At 39.5% G+C, this 26004-nt stretch overlaps 1 non-coding gene and 1 pseudogene across 1 annotated transcript; one reads left to right on the top strand and one right to left on the bottom strand.

The window, feature by feature from the left end:
* On the bottom strand, positions 1 to 26004 carry LOC124973142 (suppression of tumorigenicity 18 protein-like; annotated as a pseudogene).
* Positions 3289 to 3395, top strand: LOC124973174 (U6 spliceosomal RNA). Its single transcript, XR_007106626.1, has one exon. It is a non-coding gene; the product is annotated as a U6 spliceosomal RNA (small nuclear RNA).

The following is a 26004-nucleotide window of genomic DNA, read 5'->3' as shown; positions in this document are numbered from 1 at the left end:
TCACACTTTGTGGGGGCACCCTGAGAGGCACTGGTGATAAGGGAAATGCCCAGTGATGTGTCCTGTGCCATAACACTCAGGGATGGGGTACCTGATCCTCCTCTTCTCAGGCCTTGGTGAATCTACAGAGAAATTAAATGGAGACATCCATGTGGTCATTCTTCCTTCTTTTCCCATTCAACAGTGACCTGGCAAGGTGACATTCTCACTTCATTCATTTTGACCATCAGAAACATTCTTTCCACATGGCCTTGAGAAAGAACCTTAGCTAAGATCTGTGGAAATGTAAAGCACATTTTCAATTTCCTTGGTTTCCTAAGCAAAGATGGACACGGGGAGGGGACTGTTAAAAATAAAAAGATGGTCTTCAGTTGTCATGTCACATATTGCAATTAAAGTCTCATTATGAAAAATCACCCCTCTGCCAGAGGGTGAACAGGTTCCTGAAAAGAAAAGAAAAGCAGAAAGAAAAAGTGAGAAAGAAGAATATATTTTATTCCAAACCACCTCCTATTGAAAGAGTCAGGAAAAAGTCAGATTCAAAATTACAAAATAAACTACCATACCTGGGAAAGGCCTCCCTAGCAGGAGGTGGCCCTGGGGTTGAGGACTACCCAGCAGCTCATGCATACACAGAAGTAGCTTCCTGCAGAGCAACTGATAAGTCAGGACCCACTTTTGTCCTGCCTAACCAAGGGCTGCAGAGTTGCCAGATCCCAGCTCAGTGAGCTGCCACTGAAGCTTCAAGCACAGTGACTAGGGTGACAATTTTTTGATTTACTGACTGCAGGGACTGGGAACTGAGGCAACAGCACCACTTGGAAAGGCAACAATCTTGTGGGGCCTTTCAGAGACAGGTGTAGAGGGCAGCGACCACCTTCCTGGTGGTATGGAGGGAGCTGCTGGGAAGCCAGGTGTGGTGTGGCTCTCAGGTGCATCCAGACAGGGCAAGAGTCACCTGCAACACATTCAGTCAGGCTGCCACAGGACAACAGGCTGCAGATAAGGGGACCAAAGACAAGTTCAGCAGTTTATGATTTTCCTGGCACTCATGGTACTGAGGGTTAGATAAAAGGTTATATAAATACTTAACATAAATGAGCAAAAACAGGAATATTGAGGAAGTCTGAGATAACGTGGACCAGGCTCTGATTACAAATGAATATATTTGTGATGGAGAGGTTAGATAAGCTCAAGACAGAAATACTGTCCTAGAGCCAATATTGCCCCTAAATCATGCTCTGAATGATAGCAGTCACAGGGAATTGTGTTTCTTCTCAGTATTAAGGGTGTCTGGAAGAAGAAAGAGAAGACTGTGAGCCCTAGCAGAGGGAGAAAAGTGGACTGCAGGTGGGTTGCATGCTTCTCAGCACACAAAGCAATGGGAATAAAGAGAATGCTTGATGCTGTAAGCAAAAATAAAATAATCCATGATTCTACCCAGGAAGCTTCCAGGGGTGGAACATGGGAAAGGACCTGCAATAATCCATGTGATTATGCACAGGTAGCTTCCAGGAGTGGACTGTGGGAAAGGACTCTGTGTGCAAGGATGTGGATTCCTCATATGCTCCTTCTCCAGGTGGGGAACCAGGAAAAGGCCACTGTGCAGGATGCAGAAGAGTCTCTGGGGTGATCTATTGTGAGGACACAAGCCACTGTGATACCATGTAACACCCATCCTGGGCAGATGGGCACAGCAGGTGGTATGTGATGCAATTAATTATATGGGGGCATGGTTTCAGTGGAAGAGGGAGAAGCAAGGACTCTTCAAGTTATAGCATGCATTACAAATGGAGGAAGGGTCAGGGACCAGAGGCATGAGTCTTTGTATTTATAAAGGACACAAAAGGTATATTAAGAGTTTGTGATGTTCCATGACTTTAAGCATATCTGTTCTTATTTAATCCAATTTTGGTGCCAAATTTGAAGTTGACTTAGGTATATAAAATCTGTAGATCCCTAGTCAAAATTCTTGAAGTCTGATTCAAGTGAAGCAAGAGGGGCTGACTTCACCATGGAGTGCTGCTCACAGGGAGCAAAGAATAGCCATGTGCATTCTGATGCCCTTCCTCTCTCAGATCTCCAGGAGGGGCCATGTTTCTAAACCACAGGGAAAGGTCTGGAATTAGGCACTGCACTCTGTGCCATAATGTTTTTGTCTGTGGGGAGACAGAGAGGGTGCTGGAGATCACACAGCCTGGCACTGCCCAGGTTGAGCCAGGCACCTTTTCTTCAAATATTTCCTTGCTTGCCCAAACAAAGATGCAGATACAATGCTCTGAAGGGAGGAGCCCATTTGCATGATGACAAGCCAGAGCTTGAACTCTTGGAAACTCTCAAAGTTGGTTCTTTTTTATTCTTTTTGCAGTGCTGCACAATGAGGGAGACCTTATACTTTAAGTATGTTAGATCTGAGTTTTCCTGGGACTGTCTTCAAAAAAACTGTTATGAAGTCCCCATATGTTGTTCTGTCCATAACAACTATGCAAGTTCCTACTGTCCCCCTTTACTTAAAAAGTGTCATAAGCTGGGCAATAAATTACATGGTGACTCTACTTACACTGAGATCCATGGTCTCTCTAAATGCTCAGTAGCCATAGTATGCTGGAATTTTACTGTAGAACTGCTGACTCATCTGAAGTCTTGGGTAAAATGATATGTTAACATTCCAGTGTTCTTAACAGTGCAATTGTATGTCCAAAGTGTATGCTAAGTCAGAATTGCCTGAAGAAGATGGCTATCAGTCAGGATGGATGTTCATTTAATATCGAGTGCATATCAGAATAGAAAACTCCCTCTGGTGCATGCCCACCAGGAACAAGGAAGAGGAATGTGAGTACTTAATGTGAACTCATGGGCATTCTTATTGAAGCCTAAAATTCCCCTGCAACATGGGTTTCACTTTTTTTACCTGTTTTATATAAGCATAGCCCTGATCTTGCAGAATTAAATGCCCTAGAGCAGGAACAGGCTCTATACCACAGGACATTCTATTGTTTTTTGACTCCAAGTGACCCACCATTAACAAACACAGATTCTATTGTTTTGAAAACAAAAGTTGAAAATGCCTTATAAAAATAACCAGAGAACCAAGAAGTATTTTACACTATAGCTCAAAAAGTTTATACAAATTCTGGATTTCATTGGTAGTCAGACACTAATTGTAGGATGAAACATCACTTTGTATTCCATTAAGAAACTAGTGTGTACCTTTCTGATTTCAAATTCGTCAGAATGGAGGAACTTTATCTCTTAAAATCAATGAAACATGATGTATTAGAAATTACAGTGCTCGCTTTGGCAGCACATATAATAAAATTGGAATGATACAGAGAAGATTAGCATGGCCCCTGCACAAGGATGACACACAAATTCATGAAGCGTTCCATATTTTTAATTGACAAATGGGCTAAGGAAATGAATAGACACTTCACAGAAGAATACCTACAAGCAATCAACAAACATATGGAAAAATGTTCAACATCTCTAGTAATAAGAGAAATGCAAATCAAAACCATCCTAAGATTCCATCTCACCCCAATTAGAATGGCGATTATCAAGAATATAAGCAACAACAGGTGTTGGCGAGGATATGGGGAAAAGGTACACTCATACATTGCTGGTGGGGTTGCAAATTAGTGCAGCCACTCTGGAAAGCAGTATGGAGATTCCTTAGAAAACTTGGAATGGAACAACCATTTGACCCAGCTATCCCACTCCTTGGCCTATACCCAAAGGACTTAAAATCAGCATATTACAGAGATACAGCCACAACAATGTTCATAGATGCTCAATTCACAATAGCCAGAGTGTGGAACCAACCTAGATGCCCTTCAATTGATGAATGGATGAAGAAACAGTGGTATATATATACAATGGAATATTACTCAGCCATAAAGAATGATAAAATTATGGCATTTGCAGGCAAATGGATAAAATTGGAGAATATCATGCTAAGTGAGATAAGCCAATCTCAAAAAACCAAAGGAAGAATGATATCGCTAATAAGTGGATGATGACACATAATGGGGTGTGGGAGGGGTTAGTTTTAGGGTTAGAGTTAGGGTTAGGGAGGGGGGCAAGAATGGAGAAAGGAAGGACTGTATAGAGAGAAAAGAGGGGTGGGAGGGATGGGGGAAGGGAAAAAATAACAGAATGAATCAACCAACATTACCCTATGTAAATTTATCATTACACAAATGGTATGCCTTGACTCCATGTACAAACAGAGAAACAACATGTATCCCATTTGTTTACAATAAAAAAAAAGAAATTACAGATTTGGAAAATTTGTAACTTTTGTAAAATTAATTTTTTTGTCAGAGTTGTAGCTCATTAAAGAAAACAGGCAATTTTTTAAAAAAGCAGCATATTAATGGTAGTGCACAGAACTGAACACAATGTCTGTCCAGAAACCCACATCAGTCATTAGAATTCTGTTCCTACTTCCACCCTCTGTAGGACGTTTGCATAGCATTATGATCATGCTCCTTGCTTCATGACATTGTTTTAGTCTTTTCTGTTTTCTCAGCTCTCAGATGAAAGACATTATTTTTCAAGATTGCAGGTGAGCACTCAAATGGAATTAAATTAAAAAATATATAATTCATTTATGCATAAATCCCCACAATTATAACTTCTAAACCATACTAATATAGGATTCTTGTAAGCCCTTTAGATCTAGGATCTTGATATTATTTCCCTAATTCTGAGTCTGAGTATTACCTAAGATTTATAAAAAAAAATTCAAACCATGGAGTTCTGAATCTGGCTTCTGAAAATAACTATCTTAAATGGGACTTGTAGGCACTGAAGGAATCCTGAGAAATTCCACATAACTGTTGAAATCAACTGGGCTGATCTGGTGCAAGACCCTGATGAAAAAACTGGCAGAATACTTCATGGGGAGCAGACCCAATTTTCTTAAAGACACAGGACCAATTTTAAAGTCTTCCCAAAATGTATTCAGTTTGTTAATTCAAGTTTGACCCAGATATTTGTGGCCCTGCATTAGAGGGCAAGTAAGACTGCATAAACCCACTACACCCAGTTTGATCCAAGAAGGATCAGAGCATCCCGCCTAGTTGAAAAGTAACTTGACATCAGTTTGAAGCTCAAAAACAACCAGAAGATTTTGAAGGAGGGTAGGGAAGAAAAATTAAATTTCTGGACTTGATTTGATAATGAAAATAATCTGAAATGCAACTAGTACTATTTTACTTCTAACAATATCCAATAAAGTAGTTTCTAAAGGTGTGATAGACTTTAAAATGTAATTACATTTAAAAAATACATGCAATGAATATTTTTTTATGTTTAAATTACTGCAAAACTAATCAGATTTAAAAATGTGAAGAGTAGGGATAAAAATAATTACTTCCCATTTATGAATTGCCTTTTTTTTTTTGGTACCACAGATTGAACTCAGGGACATTGACCACTGAGCCACATCCCCAGCCCTATTTTATATTTTATTTAGAGACTGGGTCTCACTGAGTGGATTAGCACCTTGCTATTGCTGAGGCTGGCTTTGAACTTGAGATCCTCCTGCCTCAGCCTCCTGAGTCACTGAAATTACAGATATGTGCCACCATGCCCAGCATAAACTGACTTTCAAATAGCATTAAGTTGTCAAAAAGCATCTGGAAGAAATAATAAAATATAATCTCTTAACCTTAAGAAAATGCTCTTCTAAAATGAATTAAAAGATGTTTTCTTACATTTGTTGTAAAAGATGACTGGTCTTCCACCCATTTCAATAGCTCTGGTTTGCTGCCTTACCCCCATCAGGTGCACCAGCTGAGATCTGCCCAGCTCTTTGCACGTACTGTGGAAAACTGAGTCTCGCTCAGCCTGCAGAGCAATGATTTGCACATGCAAACTTAGGTTCCCCTGGTCTTTCTCCAGATCACTGGGCTCTTCTGCAATTGTGGCCATGCTCTCCCCGTGGTCCTTCTTGGTCTCAGGGAAGGAAGGCTCAGCTCTACCATCCAAGGGCTCCATATGAGCATTCTGTGGTTGTCCCCAATCTGGGTTGGAATCACCTCTCTTCTTACAAGGGACAAATCTATCACCTTCGGTGTTAATTTCAGGAACTTCCAATAGATCTTTTTTACCTGCTAACATGTACTTTGGGTCTCTATGAGGTCTGGTGTCTTCTGAACAGTTGGGGCCACTGTCCTACCCATTCTCTGCCCTTTCAGAGTTACTTCTGCTGTCACTGGAAGAGCAGAGTGGGTCTGGGAGTCATCCACATTGTCGCTTTCATCATCAGAAGAAAACAAAGCTATTGTCATCACTCTCTGCTGATAAAGACTGGATGCCACTGTCATTCAGATTTCCACTTATGGTCTCAACAGATGGATTTTTTTCAAATCTCTCCAAGTGTATTAGAGATGTGACTACCAGCTCTTGATAAGAAGGGCATTGGTCTTTCTGAGGGAAGTTTTCTTCTGCAGTTGAATGAAGATTCTTACCCACAGGCTTTATTACTTTTTCTGGGGAAAAAGAACACCAGTATTTGAAAATCAAGAATTCAAAATATCACACACACACACACACACACACACAAGCACACACACACAAGCACACACACATATATATATACACACACAAATACATAGCCCTGTGCATATGTGTGTGCATGCACATGCACGTATATACACATACACATACTTAATATATGTAATATGGGGTCATTATTAATTTTATAAACATTAGAGAGAAAAATATATATGCTCTTAAAATAAAACTTAGAGCTTAATATTCTAAAATTGTCTTTATACAAACAATTATAATTTTCAGCATATTAAGAACTAAGTGCCTCTGGGTTGCTGACCAAGACAAGATGATATTTAACAATAGTAGAGTTATGGATGTGGAATGATTGTTACTGAACTTGTTCTATGTATCCCCATATCTTAGCCAATCAGAAGAACTAAATGTACGTAAGACTTATATTGTGATGGAAATGTCCGTCAGGCTGTTGTTGGCATGGCAATATACTTTCAAAGCTTATTTGGTTTATGTTCTCTACTTTTCTCAGATGTACTCTCAGAGACTGTGGAATATTCTAAGATAATAAAATACATCCACATAAAGATGAAAACTAAAGGAACTCTGAAGCTTTTGAGTTTCCTGTTTATTTTTGTGATTGCAAAGTAAAATTCCACATTCAGGAGAACCCAAACAGGACAATAGGAGATCAGAGGGTAGCCTGAATAATGACATGGTTCCTGGTTCAGTATTTGCACAAACATGTGTGACACATAAATGAGACAAGAGCAGGACTGACTGGAGAATGCAGATGTGAGCTAGCTGTCCCTGGTCCATAGCTACCTTGGGTTCTGTGCATCAGGGTATCTGTGGCCAAACAGGCCCCAGGAGCCAGTTGCCCAACATAGCCAGAGCCAGTTTTCACCCTGGGATGGCCACCAGTGCCACCCTTTGCCCAGGGAGGGTGACAGTTCAGATCCGACTCCAGGGTACATGCACCCACTGAGGCTTTGACCATCTCAGGATGCCATGACCAGAGTGCATGGGTGGTTCCAGTACACAACAGGGTACAAAACAGCCAGCCTTTAGTAACCAGGGCAATATTTAGTTGATCCTGGCAGTGCAGTGTTGGTTTAGAAAGATAATTACCAGGAAGGAATACAATGGAGATGTATTTTTGAGAGTCCTTGTCAGAGAAAATGTAAGAATTTAAATCAGACAAAAAGGTACATGGTATTCCTGGCAAACACCTACTCCCACAGCCCTGACACTAGTACTGTGTGCCTTTCTTCCTCCAGAGCTGTACATGATCACAGAACACCCTCCACATGGTGTCTATAACAGTCTACAGAGGGGCTGATTAGCTTGTATTTCCCACTCCCATACTGTGGTTCAGGCATTTTTGGAGGAAGGGAAGAATTCAGTCACAATTGTCACTGGCCCCTCTAAATAATGCTGATTGTAGGGTACTGTTTTCTGTTGGTATCTGTTCAGTGTAAACTGAAAAATTTGACACTTTAGTTCCTAGAAAAAGGTCTGGATATGAGGCATGAATATTAGGTAGGATGGGCCTATTGCCTGTGAAGTGCACACAAGGGGACTCCAGGTTTCAATACTCCTGATTACTAGGCGAGCGCTCTCCAAGAGGAGCCAAGGCTTCAGACCTAGGTTTCAATACTCTATTAAACATATTCCACAATGCAAATGGAGCTTTTCTCAGTATCATGGCTGGCTATTAAGATAAATTTTAAATATGAAAATTTAAATATGATAATTTTACCAGATGAATTACAGATAAAAGCACTTTCAGTGAACATGCTCAATTCATTTATCCATTCTCTCACTCCTCTTAGTTACTCCAGGTGTCCCGTGATGATTGATGGACATTTTACCTGAGTACACATATTTGGGCTGACTGAGAATGCTGTAGACAGCAGTACTGACCTCTGCTGCTAAGCTACATAGTTTAAAGTGTGTCTACTAAGTGCAGATCACCAGAGAGAGCAGCAAGACCAGCAGGCACACTGGCAGGGCAATGCACTTCATTGTAGGCTGCTCACTGCTGGCATTCAGCATCATTTCCAGTTTACACAATTGTTTGGTTCAACTGTTTTGCTACAGAAAAATATGTATTAATTATTCTTCAGGACAAGAGATGCCCATCTGCAGAGGTGCCTAGGTGTGTCTCATGTGCTGGTTTCTAGGGGTGTTCTTCACACTACAAATCAAATTTCCACATTCCCAAATAGTTCCCTGACTTTCTTAATGGTCATAAGAAAAAAATGTCAGTTTGCTTTTGAACCTGACAAATCTTTGCGATGGGCCACTTTCCTTTTTCTTTCCTTCTTTTTTTTTTTTTTTTGTAAATGCTAGTTTTTATTTTTCTGAGTGGGACAGGGTATGAGTTCCAGATCCCAGTGCTGCCTTCCTGGATGACATTGGTCACGTCCTCAGTCTCATGAGTCCTGGCTCCTTATCTTCAAAATAAGGATGGTCCAGCAACCCCATGACTGTATGCCTCAACCATCCTTCTTAGGACAATGGAATGGTATGTCCCTGGCAAGGTGTTCCAAATGTTATTTCAATCAATCTTCACAGTAACTATAGGAAAGGTCTTTTCTGGTTCATTGTATGGAAGATAAACCACAATTCTAGGGAGTTAAGGACTTGCTAAAAACCACACCACTACCCAGCAGAGGGTAGAGCTGTAGATCAGGGCCACCTGGCTCCAACTCTGTGTCCTTGCCTCTCTGACATGCTACTCTACAACCTATAGCCTGAGCATACCTGTGCCATGACTGATGTCTATCAAACACAGTCACTCCCAGGGAAAACTGCTCAGAATACTAACAGACTATTATTATCCTAAGTTTGGATATTTTCAAGAGTGAATTTAGCCAAACTATATAGTTACATTGGGTGCATGTATGAATATGTAACAACACCTCATCATTATTTACAGCTACAATGTACCATAAAACATGGACACATGTTTGAAAAGAGTGAATTCGTACAAAGGAACCAGAAATACCACTGTTATCAAGCAATAGTGAAAAAGATGATCCTTATCCTGCAGATAAAAAACAAAAAGCACAACACAAACCTAACAAGCAAACTAATCTGGACTTTGTTAGTACCATAAAGATGGAAGGTGGGACAATTCTGAGGGTTCACTCTGTGGGGACACAGCCAAGGAACTGGGTCAAGAGTGGACTATGATCAGTGCAGGCCTTTCTCTGTCCTGTGTGCAGCTCTAGTGTGGGTGAGGAGGGAGGTGGGACCAGGGTGCTCTCCTTGTGTACAGGGTTTTAAAAAAACTTTTACTCCTGTATAAAAGTTCATATCTGCTTGTTTACATTAGTCCAAGGTATCAAATTGGTAATCCTATACCAATACACTGCCATATCCTAACATTAGCGATTCTGTTTTAAAAACAACTTTAAAAAAATTCTTCTGAAAATCACAACATGTTTTGAATAGGTTCCTTCTTTGTAACTGTATCTTATGATCACTGTATTTCAGTTCTGTTTCTTTAACTACCAAGTTTACTTTTATAGGCAACTTAGTTACGCAGGCTTCTTGAAATTGCAAGTTCTGCCAGGAATAAAAACCCCCAGAAAAATGAATTCATCATTCAAATTTCTGAAAATGCAGTGTTTTATTCCTTATTTGCAATTCATTGAGAGATGATCTGTTAAAAGACATCATTCCAATCCCTAGAACTTCAATGTCTAGGACAGATATCCTCAAATCATGAGCATGTGGTCATATTGTTGGAAATCTATGCACTTTCTTGGTTAATTCCACTTAGAAAGTGATTCTCATTGTACCTGTCTACCTTGGGAAAGTCTGTGCTTGTCCTACATCCTGAGAGTGATAAGCTTGAATTCCCAGTGAAGAAGGTGCATTTTTGTGGTTTTGTCCACATTCTCTTCTATCCCTATAAATGCCCACCTGCATCTCTTTGAGACAGACATTTGAGAATAAGGAATATAGTTTGTGCCATAAAAAAGAAGAAAATGTTTCTAGATAACCTTAGCCTTCATGGACACTGCATACATGCATTATCTGAATGTTCCAGCTGAAAATACAATTTGGCACACATCTGGCCAGGTAAAAACTCTGGGGTACCCAGAGTACATGAGAGGCTAGATGGAAAGCAGTTCTTCCGGGCTGGGCACTAGCTCAGCTTCTTCTTGGGCTAGTGGTAACTTGTGTAGAGGGCTGACCTGCCATTTCTAGAAACTTAGATTTAATTATTTGATGCTGTGAAAACTTTGCTCAGTCTGCATTCTGAAGGTAGTCAGAGGCAGGGAAGATTTGGTTTATAGAGCATGACTAACTGGAAAATAATTATTTTGCTTGTCTTTCCAATTGTTTCTTAATTATTTTATTTCTATCACCTGTAAGCTGCATTACCTTCAGTATTGAATCTCTTTGATTCCCAAAGATCTCATCTGTAAAACTATGACCACAATCATACATACTTTGTAGTACTGTAATATGGAATAAGGGATATAATGTGTGTGCCTGGAATATATGAAAAACTAAAAAATAATGGTCACTACTGCTGCAATTTCACTATATTCATTATCATCAGTAGTTGCTCCAATACTAAATATAAACATAATCATTAGCATTTGTAAACCTGCATAGGTGTTCTTCAGTGCATATAACTGAATGCTTAACTAAATACATTTCAGCAATGTATTCACCTGGCTGATATTAAGCATCCAGGATGATCTACAGCTATAGTAAAGGTGAGAAGACACCAACCTAGACACAGTCTTTTGGCCTCAAGGACTTATGAGAAAATGTTGATGCAAAATTAGACTCATTTTCTTAAATATTTGGCTAATTAATGCTAGCTAGGTGAGCTGACTTCAACTCTATTTGCCATGATTCAATGACTTTCCCTAAGACTAGATCCAACCTGTAATTTTCATAAAACAAGTAAAACTGACCATCTCAAGGAAATAAAAAATTTAATGAGAATGATTTTAATTTATAGATGAGCCCTGAGACAGCTAAGATAGTCTAAAGAGAATAAATCTAATCTGAGATATGTGCTCAGTCAATATACTTTTATATCTTTTAAATTAAGACCAAAGGATATTCCTATAATTCTATTTATCATATTTTAATAGTTATAGTTGTAATAAATAATAGCTATTAATAAATAGCTCTTATCTAAGAATACTGGTGCCCTTTGTATAATAATTTCTTTTCAAATAAAGGATTATTTAGTATATTTTGATTCCTTAGACAGTCACATTCAGAATTATTAGAACATGCATACACCTCATTTCATCTATTGCTAAGTTAAGCATTAGTTTGATTTTGCTTTTTTGTAATTTTCGAAACTTGCATGTCTCCAGTTTCAGTGTCCTGCACCAAGCCATCAGTTATTTTCCAACTCCTATAGATATATGACCACAAAATCCACTAAGACTAGCTATGAGCTGGGGAGAAACAGATTCTAAAGCTTCAAAATAACCACATTTCACAAAGAATGCAACCAGTGTTTGAGGAGAATGAAGAAGCTAATGTACCAATTATAACATGTACCTGAAGATAAATTTCAATGATTTATTTTAGAAATAATAGGCGCAGTGATATACTTTGTATACAATTTTCCTATTGAAGGAATCACCAGGATGATGACTTTAAGTCAATTCTACAGTCCATTACTATATGTATTTATTAAAAAATATGGACAATATTAAGGTCACAAACCATCTGCCTTGGTTTATGCTGTTATTACCAATTACATTTGGGTGGGCTAAATTACTAATTTTATTTTGGGGGCTAAATAATACTATTAATGACTATATATATTCATAAACAAGTAAAAATAAATGTTTTAGCTATATTATGTGTACATACACCCACAATAATAATTAATGAAAATCAATAATGAACATTATAGATAACTTGAGCATTAAAAAGATATTTTAAGGCTTAAATAAGAACTATACTCTGAAGGCATCCCTCAGCAATTAGACACTCATCATATTGCATACAAAAACCACTCTTCAACTTTAAGGCTTTTATTTTCTTCAGAAAGAGTCATGGCCATCTAGTTCCCCCATAGGAACTCAGGGCAGGGACCATGATGCTTATCTGCAGACCCCCTAGGTGCTAATTAAAAGTATGCATCCTCAGGAGGTGAATGCCGAAGGAAATCAATGCTTGTTTTTTCTTCCAAATGCCAAAAACGTCTCTACAGCCATACTCACCCCAGGCTGTACATACATCAAGACTGCTCCTTGATACCAAGGAGCAGAAGCCCTCAGATCTCTGTCCCCACTACCTGCATCAGCACAACCACATGTCACCAAGAGGCTGCTGTCCTGGTCCTGCCTTCCCTGAACCCCTGCAGTCCATGTCTGGGCTGTGGTGCTGCAGCATCATGAGCAGGGACTTCCTTTCCTTAAGTGGGACACCCAGAGTCTGCTCTTCAGCCTGCTTCTTCCTCACCATGGCACAATCATATGCAGCACTGTAGTGATTGGGCAAATTAAGAACATGGTAAAATAGCATTCTCTGGAATTTTTAATCTGGCTTTAACCAAAGCCTTTGAAAACCTGGGACCAAAGGTTTAGGGTTAGCAGTTGGCACTAACAGGAACAGTCTGTCCATGGAATCCATTAACTGTGTGTATTCTATTTCACTGTGTAGCACAAAACATTTTTTTGAAAAAACAATCACCCTTCATACTAAATAAGCATATGTTAATCTGTGCTTTGCTTGGCACTTCACTGAATACCCAGAGAGGGATGAAACAAGATTTGCAATGGTCTTCTAATCCTAAGAAACAGCTGATGTGAAAAATTTACTACCAGATACAAAATATGCTTCCAGTATGGATAAATCACAAGGTTTTCAAATAGTTTTTTGCCACAGAATCTGCTTATCATTGCCATAGCTGTGCCCTGAACTGTAGATACCACAGGTCTTTGGATAGGACTTGAATGAAGGGGCGCCTGAGTGAGAGGACCAGCTACGAACATCCAAATGACCGATTCCCAGTATCTGTCTGTCTCTCCCCCTACTCTCTCTCTCTCTTCTTCTCTCTCTGCCTCTCCTCTCCCCTCTCTCCCTACTTTCTCCTCTCCCTCTCCCCCCGCCACACACACCAGTAAAAAGATGCTACATAGCATTCTGCCATTAGTTTCTCACTCATTTGGCACACAGAACAAATAAAAAGAGGAGAAATACAACTGGATTTCACAAAAATGGACAAGTTTATCCTTATTTCTGCTCTCGCATGGTTTTAATTGGAAATGCCCCTGAGTGTGGCCCTTTCATCACGTTTCCTACATATAGCTACCTCACTCATAATTAATGCAGATCACTCTCTGTGTGAAGTTAAGATAAATATTTTCTTGGCAGGATCCATGAAGACCAAAGAGTTCAACCAACAGCAAGTCTATGAGACATATTTATTCAATGCTTTCCAAAGAAAAATGCAGAGGTTTTAGATGGAAAAATCCAGAGGAAATGTTACTAACTCCACCTCTAAAAGATGATTAAATCCTTAGTAATACTGCTCAACAGAGACCTTCAAGTGTTCTTGAATAAACATCAGTGTAAATATGATGGCCTGCTCATGAAAACAGATTGCGTCTGGTTGCTCATGAGTTCTTGTATGTAGAAGACCAGATACAAGAACACCCAAGGGAAGGGAAATGCTATTCCTTCCAGCAAAAAGGAAAAGAAAATGATTCTGGAAGAATAGATAATTCAAGACTCAGAAATCTTTCAAATAAGATGAAAACCTAGAGAATTAGAAATTATGCTGATAGAAGAAGATGAGTGAGCTCCCCAAATAACTAAGTGCTTTCAAAAATATCTAAAATTCAAATTTCCAGTGACCAGAAGTGCCCAAATTTAAGTGCTCCAGAGCATGGAGAATACAACCAGATCACCATGAAAGCCAAAAATTCCTTTGTAAGAATACATGGTATCAAGTGGAGATGGATGTGGGCAGAGTCTGCTGACGTGTTAGGGAAAACACGGTGTCTACCACACAGTTGTTGTGTAAGGAACCTGGAGTAGACACACAGAACCACCCACACTACCCTCCTGGTCATCAGAGACTCACTTCATAAGGAGAAGGGGCAGAAGTGAGGTAAGGTGAATTATCCAGAAGAAAGACTTTTAGGCTTGAGCATAATTGTTAACCTATATTAATTTTATTATGTTAAGTGAAATAAGTCAGACACAGAGGAAAAACATCCACAATTCCACTTCTATGAGGAATAAAAAATAATCAAATTCATAGAATCAAGGAATGAAATAGTGACTGCTAGAGTCTGAGGGGAGCGGAAAAAGGAGGATCAACAGGCAAAACTTTTCAAACAAGGTGAATGAACCCTAGAGACCTGCTGTATGACACCATATGGAGGGTAACAAGAATGTATAAAAGGAGTTCAGAGGTAGGTATGATAGTAAATGTGTTACCACAATAAAGTTTAAGATAAAAGGGAGGAGGAGAAGGAGGAAGAGCAGGGAGAGGACTGGGGAGAAGGGACGGAGGAAAAGATCTGTTGGAATCAGGAGGCAGTCATCCGTGAGACAGGCTAATGACCAGTCAGGGAAAAAAAATCCCTTCTTTCTTTGATTATGAGGTGAGCTGATCCTTACAAAATAATAATATTCACAACATGTAGATATTATCATCTAATATTACCTTTAAGGATATGTATTATACCTATCATCAGATAACTTAGTAATTGATGGAGAGGTAATATCTGAAATCAAGTCTACAGGTACCCAAACTGATGTTGTCTCTTTCATGATGCCAGAGCAGGACAAGAGATTTGTGTGAATTCTGTGTGCATTTGAGAATTTACTGAATTATAAACTGAATAAAATCATAACTCTATAATTAGAAGGAAGGTGCTCATCCCAATGATCCAGATGTGGGTATACAGGACAGTTACACAATCTGAAGATTTTATTGAGTTGCCACAATGAAAAAACATACTGCAAAACCCAATGAAGAATCCCCTTAGTTGGGTGTAGTGCACATCTGTAATCCCCACAACTTGGGAAGTGGAAAGAGGAGGATTACCAAGTTCAAGGCCAGGCTCAGCATGTGAACAAGAGCATTAGCAAATTAGCTAGTAACTGTCTCACATAAAAAAGGACTGGGGGGGGGCGATCCAAGATGGTGAACTAGAGGGTGACTGCATCTCCAGTCGCTCCAGAACCCAGGATTCAAGAAGGGGAGGCATTGAGAGACTCAGACTAAAATAGAGCCACGGGTAAGTCTCGCCCACCGAGTAAAGCTCAGCCTGGGTGGCAGGCCCAGATAGAGGTGGCTTATGGGAGCAGGGCAGGGCAGCTAGAGTCTTCCCAAGGCAGCGCTGCACACTCCAGCGGTGGGCCTCTCCCACACCGCCAGCTTCTACAGCTTCTCGGAGCAGGCCCCCCAGTGAGAGCCTTTCGGATGAGAACCAGCTCCAAGTCCCGGAGACAGTGTGGCATGCTCCGGCCCGCAAGCAGCTTTAGGGACCAGGACAGGGCAGCCAGAGACTTCCCCAAGCAGCCCAGCCCCCTGCGGCGGGAGACACCTTTCAAGGCTAGCTTCTCAGAGCAGACCGCCCAGTGAGAGCCTTTCTACACAGAGCCAGCCACGAGTCCCCAAGCCAATGAAGAACATCGACCCGTAAGCAGCCTCTGGGATCAGGGCAGGGCAGTCAGAGACTTCAACAGGTGGCCTTGCCCCCTCCGACCGCAGGCTCTTTCCATGGGGTGATCCAAGATGGCAGACTAGAGGGTGACTGCATCTCCAGTCGTTCCAGAACCCAGGATTCAAGAAGGGGAGGCATTGAGAGACTCGGACTGAAATAGAGCCACGGGGTGAGTCTCCCCCACCGGATGAAGCTCGGCCTGGGTGGCAGGTACAGATAGGGGCAGCTTATCGGAGAAGGGCAGGGCAGTTAGAGTCTTCCCCAGGTAGCCTTGCACACTCCAGCGGAGGGCTCCTCCTACACAGCCAACTGCGTGGTGCAGGCCAGTCAGGTGAGAACCTTTCCGCACAGAGCCAGCTCCAAACCGTAGAACCAGTAGGGGGCTAAGGACAGCTTTCTTTGGAAGCACTGCATTATCAAGTTCCTCCAAGACTTCAGGCTAATGAAAGCTGGGAGGTGATACACTGGAAATCTACAGGGACACTATAAGCCAATAGAGGAAATCTGCAATATCTCAGGGTCCAACTGACATCTAACCAATATGAGAAAACAAGGGAAGAAAATGTCCCAGACAAACCTAGATAATCTATCAATAAAACCCAATGACAGCATGGCAGAAGAAATGTCAGAAAGGGAGTTCAGAATGTACATAATTAAAACGATCAGAGAAGCTAATGAGGAGATGAAAGAGCAAATGCAGGCATTCAAGGAGGAGATAAAAGAGCAAATGCAGGCATTAAATGATCGCACCAATCAACAGTGAAAAGACCAAATACGGGAAGCAAGAGATCATTTCAATAAAGAGTTAGAGATACTGAAAAAAAAAAAAACCAGAAATCCTTGAAATGAAGGAAACAATAAACCACATTGAAAACTCCATAGAAAGCATAACCAATAGGATAGAACAACTGGAAGACAGAACCTCAGACATTGAAGAAAAAATATTTAATCTTGAAAACAAAGTTGACCAAACAGAGAAGATGGTAAGAAATCATGAACAGAATCTACAAGTATTATGGGATATCATGAAAAGGCCAAATTTAAGAATTATTGGGATTGAGGAAGACTTAGAGAAACAAACCAAAGGAATGAACAATCCATTCAATGAAATAATATCAGAAAATTTCCCAAATCTGAAGAACAAAATGGAAAACCAAGTACAAGAGACTTATAGGAACTCCAAACTATACAAAATTACAACAGTACCACACCAAGGCACATTATTATGAAAATACCTAACATACAAAATAAAGACAGAATTTTAAAGGCCGCTGAGAGAAAAGAATCAAATTACATTCAGAGGGAAACCAATAAGAATATCAGCAGATTTTTCAATCCAGACCCTAAAAGCTAGAAGGGCCTGGAACAACATTTACCAAGCCCTGAAAGAAAATGGAAGCCAAACAAGAATCTTATACCCAGCAAAACTTACTTACAGATTTGACAACGAAATAAGATCCTTCCCTGATAAACAAAAGCTAACGGAATTTACAAAAAGAAAGCCGGCATTACAGAACATTCTCAGGAAAATATTCTATGAGGAAGAGATGAAAAACAATGATGCAAATCAGCAACAGGAGGAACAAACCTAAAGGAATAGCCAAATACAGGAGAAACCAAATCATGTCAAAAAACAAAAATGAGTCAAATGACTGGGAATACAAATCATATCACAATAATAACCCTGAATAATAATGGCCTGAACTCATCAATCAAAAGACATAGAGTGGCAGATTGGATTAAAAAGAAAAATCCAACAATATGCTGCCTGCAAGAGACTCATCTCATAGAAAGAGATATCCATAGACTAAAGGTGAAAGGATGGGAAAAAACATACCATGCACACGGACACAGCAAAAAAGCTGGAGTATCCATCCTCATTTCAGATAATGTGGACTTCAAGCCAAAACTAGTCAGAAGGAATAAAGAAGGACATTACATGCTGCTTAAGCGAAGCATAAATCAGCAAGACATAACAATCATAAATATCTATGCCCCGAACATTGGCTCATCCACATCCATCAAACAAATCCTTCTCAATTCCAGAAATCAAATAGACAACAACACAATAATACTAGGTGATTTTAACACATCTCTGTCACCACTGGATAGATCTTCCAAACAAAAATTGAATAAAGAAACCATAATACAATCAACAATTTAGTCTTAATCAACATATATAGAATATACCATCCAACAAAGAACGAATACACTTTCTTGAAAAAATAAACAATTGATAAACCCTTAGCCACACTAACAAAGAGAAGATGAGAGAAAACCCAAATTACTAAAATTCGGAATGAACAAGGAAATATCACAATCAGACACGACTGAAATACAAAACATAATTAGAAGCTATTTTGAAAATCTATACTACAACAAAACAGAAAACCTCAAAGACATCAACAAGTTTCTAGACACATATGAATTACCTAAACTGAACGAGGAGGACATACACAACTTAAATAAATCAATTTCAAGCAATGAAATAGAAGAGGTCATCAAAAGCATACCAACAAAGAAACGTCCGGGACCAAATGGGTTCTCAGCCGCGTTCTACAAAACCTTTAAAGAAGAGCTCATTCCAATACTCCTCAAAGTATTCCATGAAATAGAAGAGGAGGGAACCCTTCCAAACTCGTTCTATGAAGCCAATATCACCCTGATACCTAAACCAGACAGAGACACATCGAGGAAAGAAAATTTCAGACCAATATCCTTAATGAACATCGACGCAAAAATTCTCAACAAAATTTTAGCAAATCGCATACAAAAATATATTAAAAAGATAGTGCACCACGATCAAGTGGGTTTTATCCCAGGGATGCAAGGTTGGTTCAACATTTGGAAATCAATAAATGTCATTAACCATATCAACAGACTTAAAGTTAAGAATCACATGATTATCTCAATAGATGCAGAAAAAGCATTCGATAAAATACAGCATCCCTTCATGCTCAAAACACTAGAAAAAATTGGGGTAGTGGGAACATTCCTTAACATTATAAGGCCATATACGCTAAGCCCATGGACAATATCATTCTAAATGGTGAAAAAGTGAAAGCATTCCCCCTAAAAACTGGAACAAAGCAGGGATGCCCTCTATCATCACTTTTATTCAACATCATCCTTGAGACTCTAGGCAGAGCAATTAGACAAACCAAAGAAATTAAAGGGATAGGAATTGGAAAAGAAGAACTCAAACTTTCCTTGTTTGCTGATGACATGATTATATATTTAGAGGAACCTGGAAATTCCACGAGAAAACTTTTAGAACTCATAAGTGAATTTAGTAAAGTAGCAGGTTACAAGATCAATGCTCATAAATCCAATGCATTTTTATACATAAGTGATGAATCTTCAGAAAGAGAATTTAGGAAATCTACCCCATTCACAATAGCATCAAAAAAAATAAAATACTTGGGAATCAATCTCACAAAAGAGATGAAAGACCTCTACAATGAGAACTACAGAACACTAAAGAAAGAAATAAAAGAAAACCTTAGAAGATGGAAAGATCTCCCATGTTCTTGGATAGGCAGAATTAATATTGTCAAAATGGCCATACTACCAAAAGTGCTTTACAGATTCAATGCAATTCCAATTAAAATCCCAAAGATGTACCTTGCAGAAAAGGGCAAACAATTAAGAAATTCATGTGGAAGAATAAAAAACCCAGAATAGCTGAAGCAATCCTCAGTAGAAAGAGCGAAGCAGGGGGTATCCCAATACCAGATCTTCAACTGTACTACAAAGCAATAGTAACAAAAACAGGAAGGTATTGGTACCAATGTAGACAGGTAGATCAATGGTACAAAATAGAGTAAATGGACACAAACCCAAATAAATACAATTTTCTCATACTAGACAAAGGGGCCAAAAATATGCAATGGAGAAATGATAGCCTCTTCAACAAATGGTGCTGGGAAAACTGGAAAACCATATGCAACAGAATGAAATTAAACCCCTATCTCTCACCCTACACAAAACTCAACTCAAAATGGATCAAGGACCTCGGAATCAACCAGAGACCTTGCATCTTATAGAAGCAAAAGTAGGTCCAAACCTTCAACTTGTTGGTTTAGGACCAGACTTCCTTAACAGGACTCCCATAGCACAAGAAATAAAAGCAAGAATCAACAACTGGGATAGATTCAAACTAAAAAGCTTTCTCTCAGCAAAGGAAACTCTCAGTAATGTGAAGAGAGAGCCTACAGAGTGGGAGAATATCTTTGCCAACCATACTTCAGATAGAGCGCTAATTTCCAGAATCTATAAAGAACTCAAAAAACTCTACACCAAGAATACAAATAATCCAATCAACAAATGGGCTAAGGAAATGAACACATACATCACAGAAGAAGATGTACAAGCAATCAACAGATATATGAAAAAATGTTCAACATCCTTAGTAATAAGAGAAATGCAATTCAAAACCACCCTAAGATTCCATCTCACCCCAATTAGAATGGCGATTATCAGGAATAAAAGCAACAACATGTGTTGGCGAGAATGTGGGGAGAAAGGTACACTCCTACATAGATGGTGGTGCTGCAAATTAGTGCAGCCACTCTGGAAAGCAGTACGGAGATTCCTCAGAAAGCTTGGAATGGAATCACCATTTGACCCAGCTATCCCACTCCTTGGCCCTATACCCAAAGGACTTAAAATCAGTGTCCTACAGAGATACAGCCACATCAATGTTCATAGCTGCTCAATTCACCATGGCCAGATTGTGGAACCAACCTAGATGTCCTTCAGTTGATGAATGGATAAAGAAACAGTGGCATATATATACAATGGAATATTAGTCCGCAATGAAGAATGATAAAATTATGGCATTTGCAGACAAATGGATGAAATTGGAGAATATCATGCTAAGTGAGATAAGCCAATCTCAAAAAAGTAAAGGAGTAAAGGAGGAATGATCTCGCTGATAAGCGGATGAGGACATATAATGGGGGGTGGGAGGGGTTAGCATTAGGGTAAGGGTTAGGTTTAGGGTTAGGGATAAGAAGGGTGGTAAGAATGGAGGAAGGAAGGACTGTGTAGAGGGGTGGGGGGGAAAGGAAAAAATAATGAATCAAACATCATTGCCCTATGTAAATTTATGATTACACAAATGGTATGCCTTGACTCCATGTACAAATAGAGAAACAACATGTATCCCATTTTTATTCAATAATAAAAAAAAATCAAAAAAAAGAAGAAAGAAATTATAGCATTTGCAGGTAATTGGATGGAGCTGGAGAATATCATGCTAAGTGAAGTAAACCAATCCCAAAATACCAAAGGCCAAATGTTTTCTCTGATAAGTGGATGATGATACAAAATGGGGTCCAGTGGTAGTGGAGTAAGGAAAGAATGGAGAAACTTCGGATGGTATAGAGAAAAATGTGGTGGGACGAGGTGGCGGAAAGAAAGATAGTAGACTGAGACAGACATTATTACCCTATGTATGTGTATGATTGCATGAATGGTGTGACTGCACTGTGTACAACCAGAGAAGTGAAAAGTCATGCTCCTTTTGTGTACAGTGAGTCAAAATGCATTCCTCTGCATGTAAAACTAATTAGAACAAATAAAAATGAATAAATAAACAAACAAAAAAATAAGGACTGGGGATGTAGCTCAGGAGAAATGTGTCCTGGGCTCAATCCCCAGTACCAAAAAAAAAAAAAAAGAAAGAAAAAGAAAAGAATCCCCTTAATGCAATATTGTGTGCATGAAAAACATGTAACAAAAAATCTCACTATTATGTATAATTGTAGTGCATCAATAAAATGAAAAGTGAACAACAAAAACAAAAACAACAAAACCACAACCAAAAAGCAACAATTCCCTAAATGAATGGAAATATTAGCTGACCCTGATGAGGTTATTTTGAGGGATACATGGGTGCTTTATATCCCTGGTCATTTTCACTTTTCATTTTGAGAAAGGGTTTCAACAAGTTGCTGAGACTGGCTTCAAGCTTGCTATGCTCTTGCCTTAGTCAATCATGTGCACCTCATGCCTAGCAAAATGTTTTAATGATAATAAAAATTGAGAGCAATGTTTATGTCATAATAATAACTGTGCAAGTGTAGGATGGAGGGATATGTAAGGTTTGATTTAAAGTACAAGTGTGTCTTAAAATAAATCATTGCATTTGATACCAAGTGTACAAGGATTATCTTCAGTAATCCTAGCTAAATCATCTGGAACAGACAGTCGAATTTATTGGAACATCAAATTTATCATCCAGTGAATGTAGATGATACTTTCTATATCACATTTTTGAGGATAAAGGAGATAATATCTGTGCTGATAGTGACAAAGCAGTGGTAAAGATAGAGCCATCTGACTCCCAGCCCAGAGCTCCCTGGACTTCCTCAACAGTGCCTCCTGCCGTCAGTCTGAAGCTTCACCAACTCAAATCCTGCCACACAGCAGGGTATATATGCATGAGAGTCCCTAAGTGTATGACACTCTTCTACATGTTATTTATATTACATAAATCACGTTAGATTTGCACATAGCATCTGCATTAAATCTCATGTTCTGTGCATTGGTCCACTGCAAAGTACTCACAGCCCAGGCAGCATTTGGAGATAAAAGTTAAGGCTTCATAATAAATGACCCTCTGTGTGTGTATGGCAAATGGTCCCTTTTCTGAGTTTCCCCAGAAGGCACAGTATTTGGGCTTTATCATGGCACTTCACTGTGACACTGCCATGACATGCTTTACATGTCATTGAAAGAAATGCCACAAAACATCAACACATCTTCTCCAGGTTTCCAGAAATGATCTCTATTGGGTTGTATTTTCCTGTCTGCAGAGCTCTGAAATGTTAAGGAGAAACATGATCTCTGTTTTCTATATTTTTATAGTAGTTGAGAAAGAAAGTGAAAAAAGAATGCATTCACCTTGGCATTTATTGTTCTATTCAATCAAACTGTTGCTTTAAACCTCCAGACACTTCCCACTCCTCAACAGGGAAATTTATCAGTGCACAAATACTTTCCAAATCATATCTCAGGTTTTCAGATTATTAACATACCTTTACAGGATCTGAATTTACAGATCCAGATTCAGTTATGGAATTACATTTGGGATAAATTCATTGAAATTTAAGATTTCAGGAAAAAAACAAAAACAAAAACAAATAAGAGAACTGCAGATTCCCAAATTCTGTCCAACAAGCAGAGTCTTTCATATTTTCCAGTTATAAATTCTCAATGTAAGTTGTCACATGCTAAGAAACCAATTTTGAAAGAATAGGTACACCCACAAATATAGTCTGAGTCCTCAACAATGAATTACACAGAAAAAGAAATGGAGATTATGAGACCTTGAGTCTAAGGAAACCATTTATATGTTCTAACATTTTCATGGAAAATTCATAGTAAGCATTTCTACTGATTTCTTCAAATTAAGCAGAATATCACAGACTAATTAAAAGGTGCCAAGAAGTATGAATTTGCATTAATAAGACTCATAGAAAAATTATATAGGTATAATGACTGAATAGGTAAAAAAATATTATTTGCAAAGACATAATTGTGTTTGAAGGAAATCTTGTGAGGTTACTATTCGAAAATCAATTGTTCTAAACCAGTAACAAATAATTAGGAAATAAAAACAAAAAATAAAAACCATTTCAATAACATGAAATAGGAAATCCTTGGGATAAGTCTTACAAAAGAAAAGTAAAACCCATACAAAACCAAGAAATATTGAGAAAGTTAAAGAAGATCTAAATAAATGAAGATGTAAAATATTCATAGAATAAATTTTTCAGTATAGCATGATTTCAGTTCATCCCCAATTTATGTTAGATTCAATGTAATCCCTATCCAACCCCAAGAGCACTTTAAAAAAATGGACAAGTTAATTCTATAATTTCTGTGGAAATTAACAGAAGTAAGAAGAGTAAAGACAATCTTGAAGAACAAAAACAAAGTTGGAAGATTGCCATTCTTGGAAGTAAAAGCTTACCATAAAATTATATTATTCAATATAGTTTGTCATTAGTTCCAGCATAATTAAATGGTTGGGGCAGTGTAACTCTTCTATCTACTCAGTCTGGAAATAGACCCACATATGTATGGTTAATGGATAAAATGGTGTCACTAAGGAGGGCATTGTTTCTTCAGTGAAAAGGTCTAGGTTGATCTAAAATAATGTTTTTATTTGTACCTCACAGTATATACAATTGTTCTCTTCCATTAGGTACTATCTTTCCAAGCTCATGACCCATTGTCAAATAGAAACCAAAAATATTAAACAAGAGTCTAGAATAAACAATTCATGAATTTCAAATCCTGTGTCACGCTGCATAACATGATGAAATCAGGCACCAGCCTGCTCTTCCTGCATAGGCTGTGCATCCCTGTGTCCAGCATGCCCATGCTATACAAGAAGCTCCCCTGCCCCTGTCAATCAGTATCCATCTTGGTTACATGACCATCTGCAGCAGTATCACAGTGCTTGTTTCCAAGGAACCCATTTTACTTCCTAATGATCCCTAAACACAACCAGCGGTGGATCTGGCAATAGGGAGAAGCCAAACAGGAGTTGCAAGTAATCTCCTTTAATAAAGCAAACAGTCTAATGTGCTTCAATGAGGAAAAAGCAATATGTTTAGAGCCCAAAGAAGGTATCTCCTACAGAGCTGGAGTTGTGGTTAGTGGGAGCACACTTGCCTGGCATGTGTGAGGCCCTGGGATAGATACTCAGAACCACATGTAAATAAATAAAATGGACCCATTGACCATTAAAAAATATCTAAAAAAAAAATCTCCCATGGATAAGGATTGTCCAATAAATGATCCTAGAAGAATTATGGACTTAAAACTTCAGAAAGTGGAACAGTAAAGATTTTTCAAAGAAAATGTAAGGCCATATCGTAATGAACTTAGAAAAGATTTGTCAAGCTTACAAAAAAAAAAAAAAAAAAAAAAAAAAAAAAAAAAACCACAAATTTAAAAGAAAAGACTGATTTAGCAGAGCACACTGAAATCCTTTGTGTATCAGAAGGTACCAACAAGTGTGGTGAGTTTTCTGCCAATACTCTGTTTCTTGGTCAGTTTATTCAAACATATCCAGGCTAGTGATGTTTCACTGAGCTGTTCTTAGATGCACACCATTCTACGTGTGCACACCCTTCAAAATCAATTATAAAATACCATTAAGAGTGAAAAAGCATGCCACTGGATGGGGAAAAGGTCATTGTTGATCCCCCTGAGCTGCCTTCCCGTAATGCCCCACCCCGCCCCGCCTTGCCTTGCCCTGACCCTGAGGGTGGCCTGACCCGAGGGTGGCAACCTTACCAAGAGAGGGTGCATCACTGATGGCAGTCGCTGCCACAGGATGGGTCGAGCACAGGGAGTCCCTGGCCTCCTGTCCATCTGTGCCTAACCCCTGAGGCCTCCCTGTCCCAGATGCCTGACCTCAGGCCCAGAACCCTGGGGTCCATCTAAGATGGAGCTCCCGCCACCCCAGGACACACCAACCTGAATCCCTGCCCAGGGTGGAGGCCTTACTGGAGGGCGGCCTACCCGAGGGAGGCGGCCTTCCCCAAGGGCAGCGTCTGACGGGGGCGGGGGCCGGAGGCCGACTTCCCCTAGGGCCTTACCGAGGCGGTCTTACCTGAGGGCAGCGGTAGGTGGCGTTACCCCCGGGCAGCGACCTTACTGGAGGGAAGTTGCCTTTCCTGAGGGCGGTCTTCCCCAAGTACAGGGTGTCCACCTGACCCGAGGGGAAGGGCTGTGATCTTCCCCGAGGGCAGGGCAGCGCAGCAGTCAGGCGAACACAGTGGCACAT

Source organism: Sciurus carolinensis, assembly GCF_902686445.1.
Source record: "Sciurus carolinensis chromosome 14 unlocalized genomic scaffold, mSciCar1.2 SUPER_6_x, whole genome shotgun sequence".
Lineage (NCBI taxonomy): Eukaryota > Metazoa > Chordata > Mammalia > Rodentia > Sciuridae > Sciurus > Sciurus carolinensis.
The sequence above is the reverse complement of the archived record's forward strand: the minus strand, read 5'-3'. Positions and strand labels throughout refer to the sequence as shown.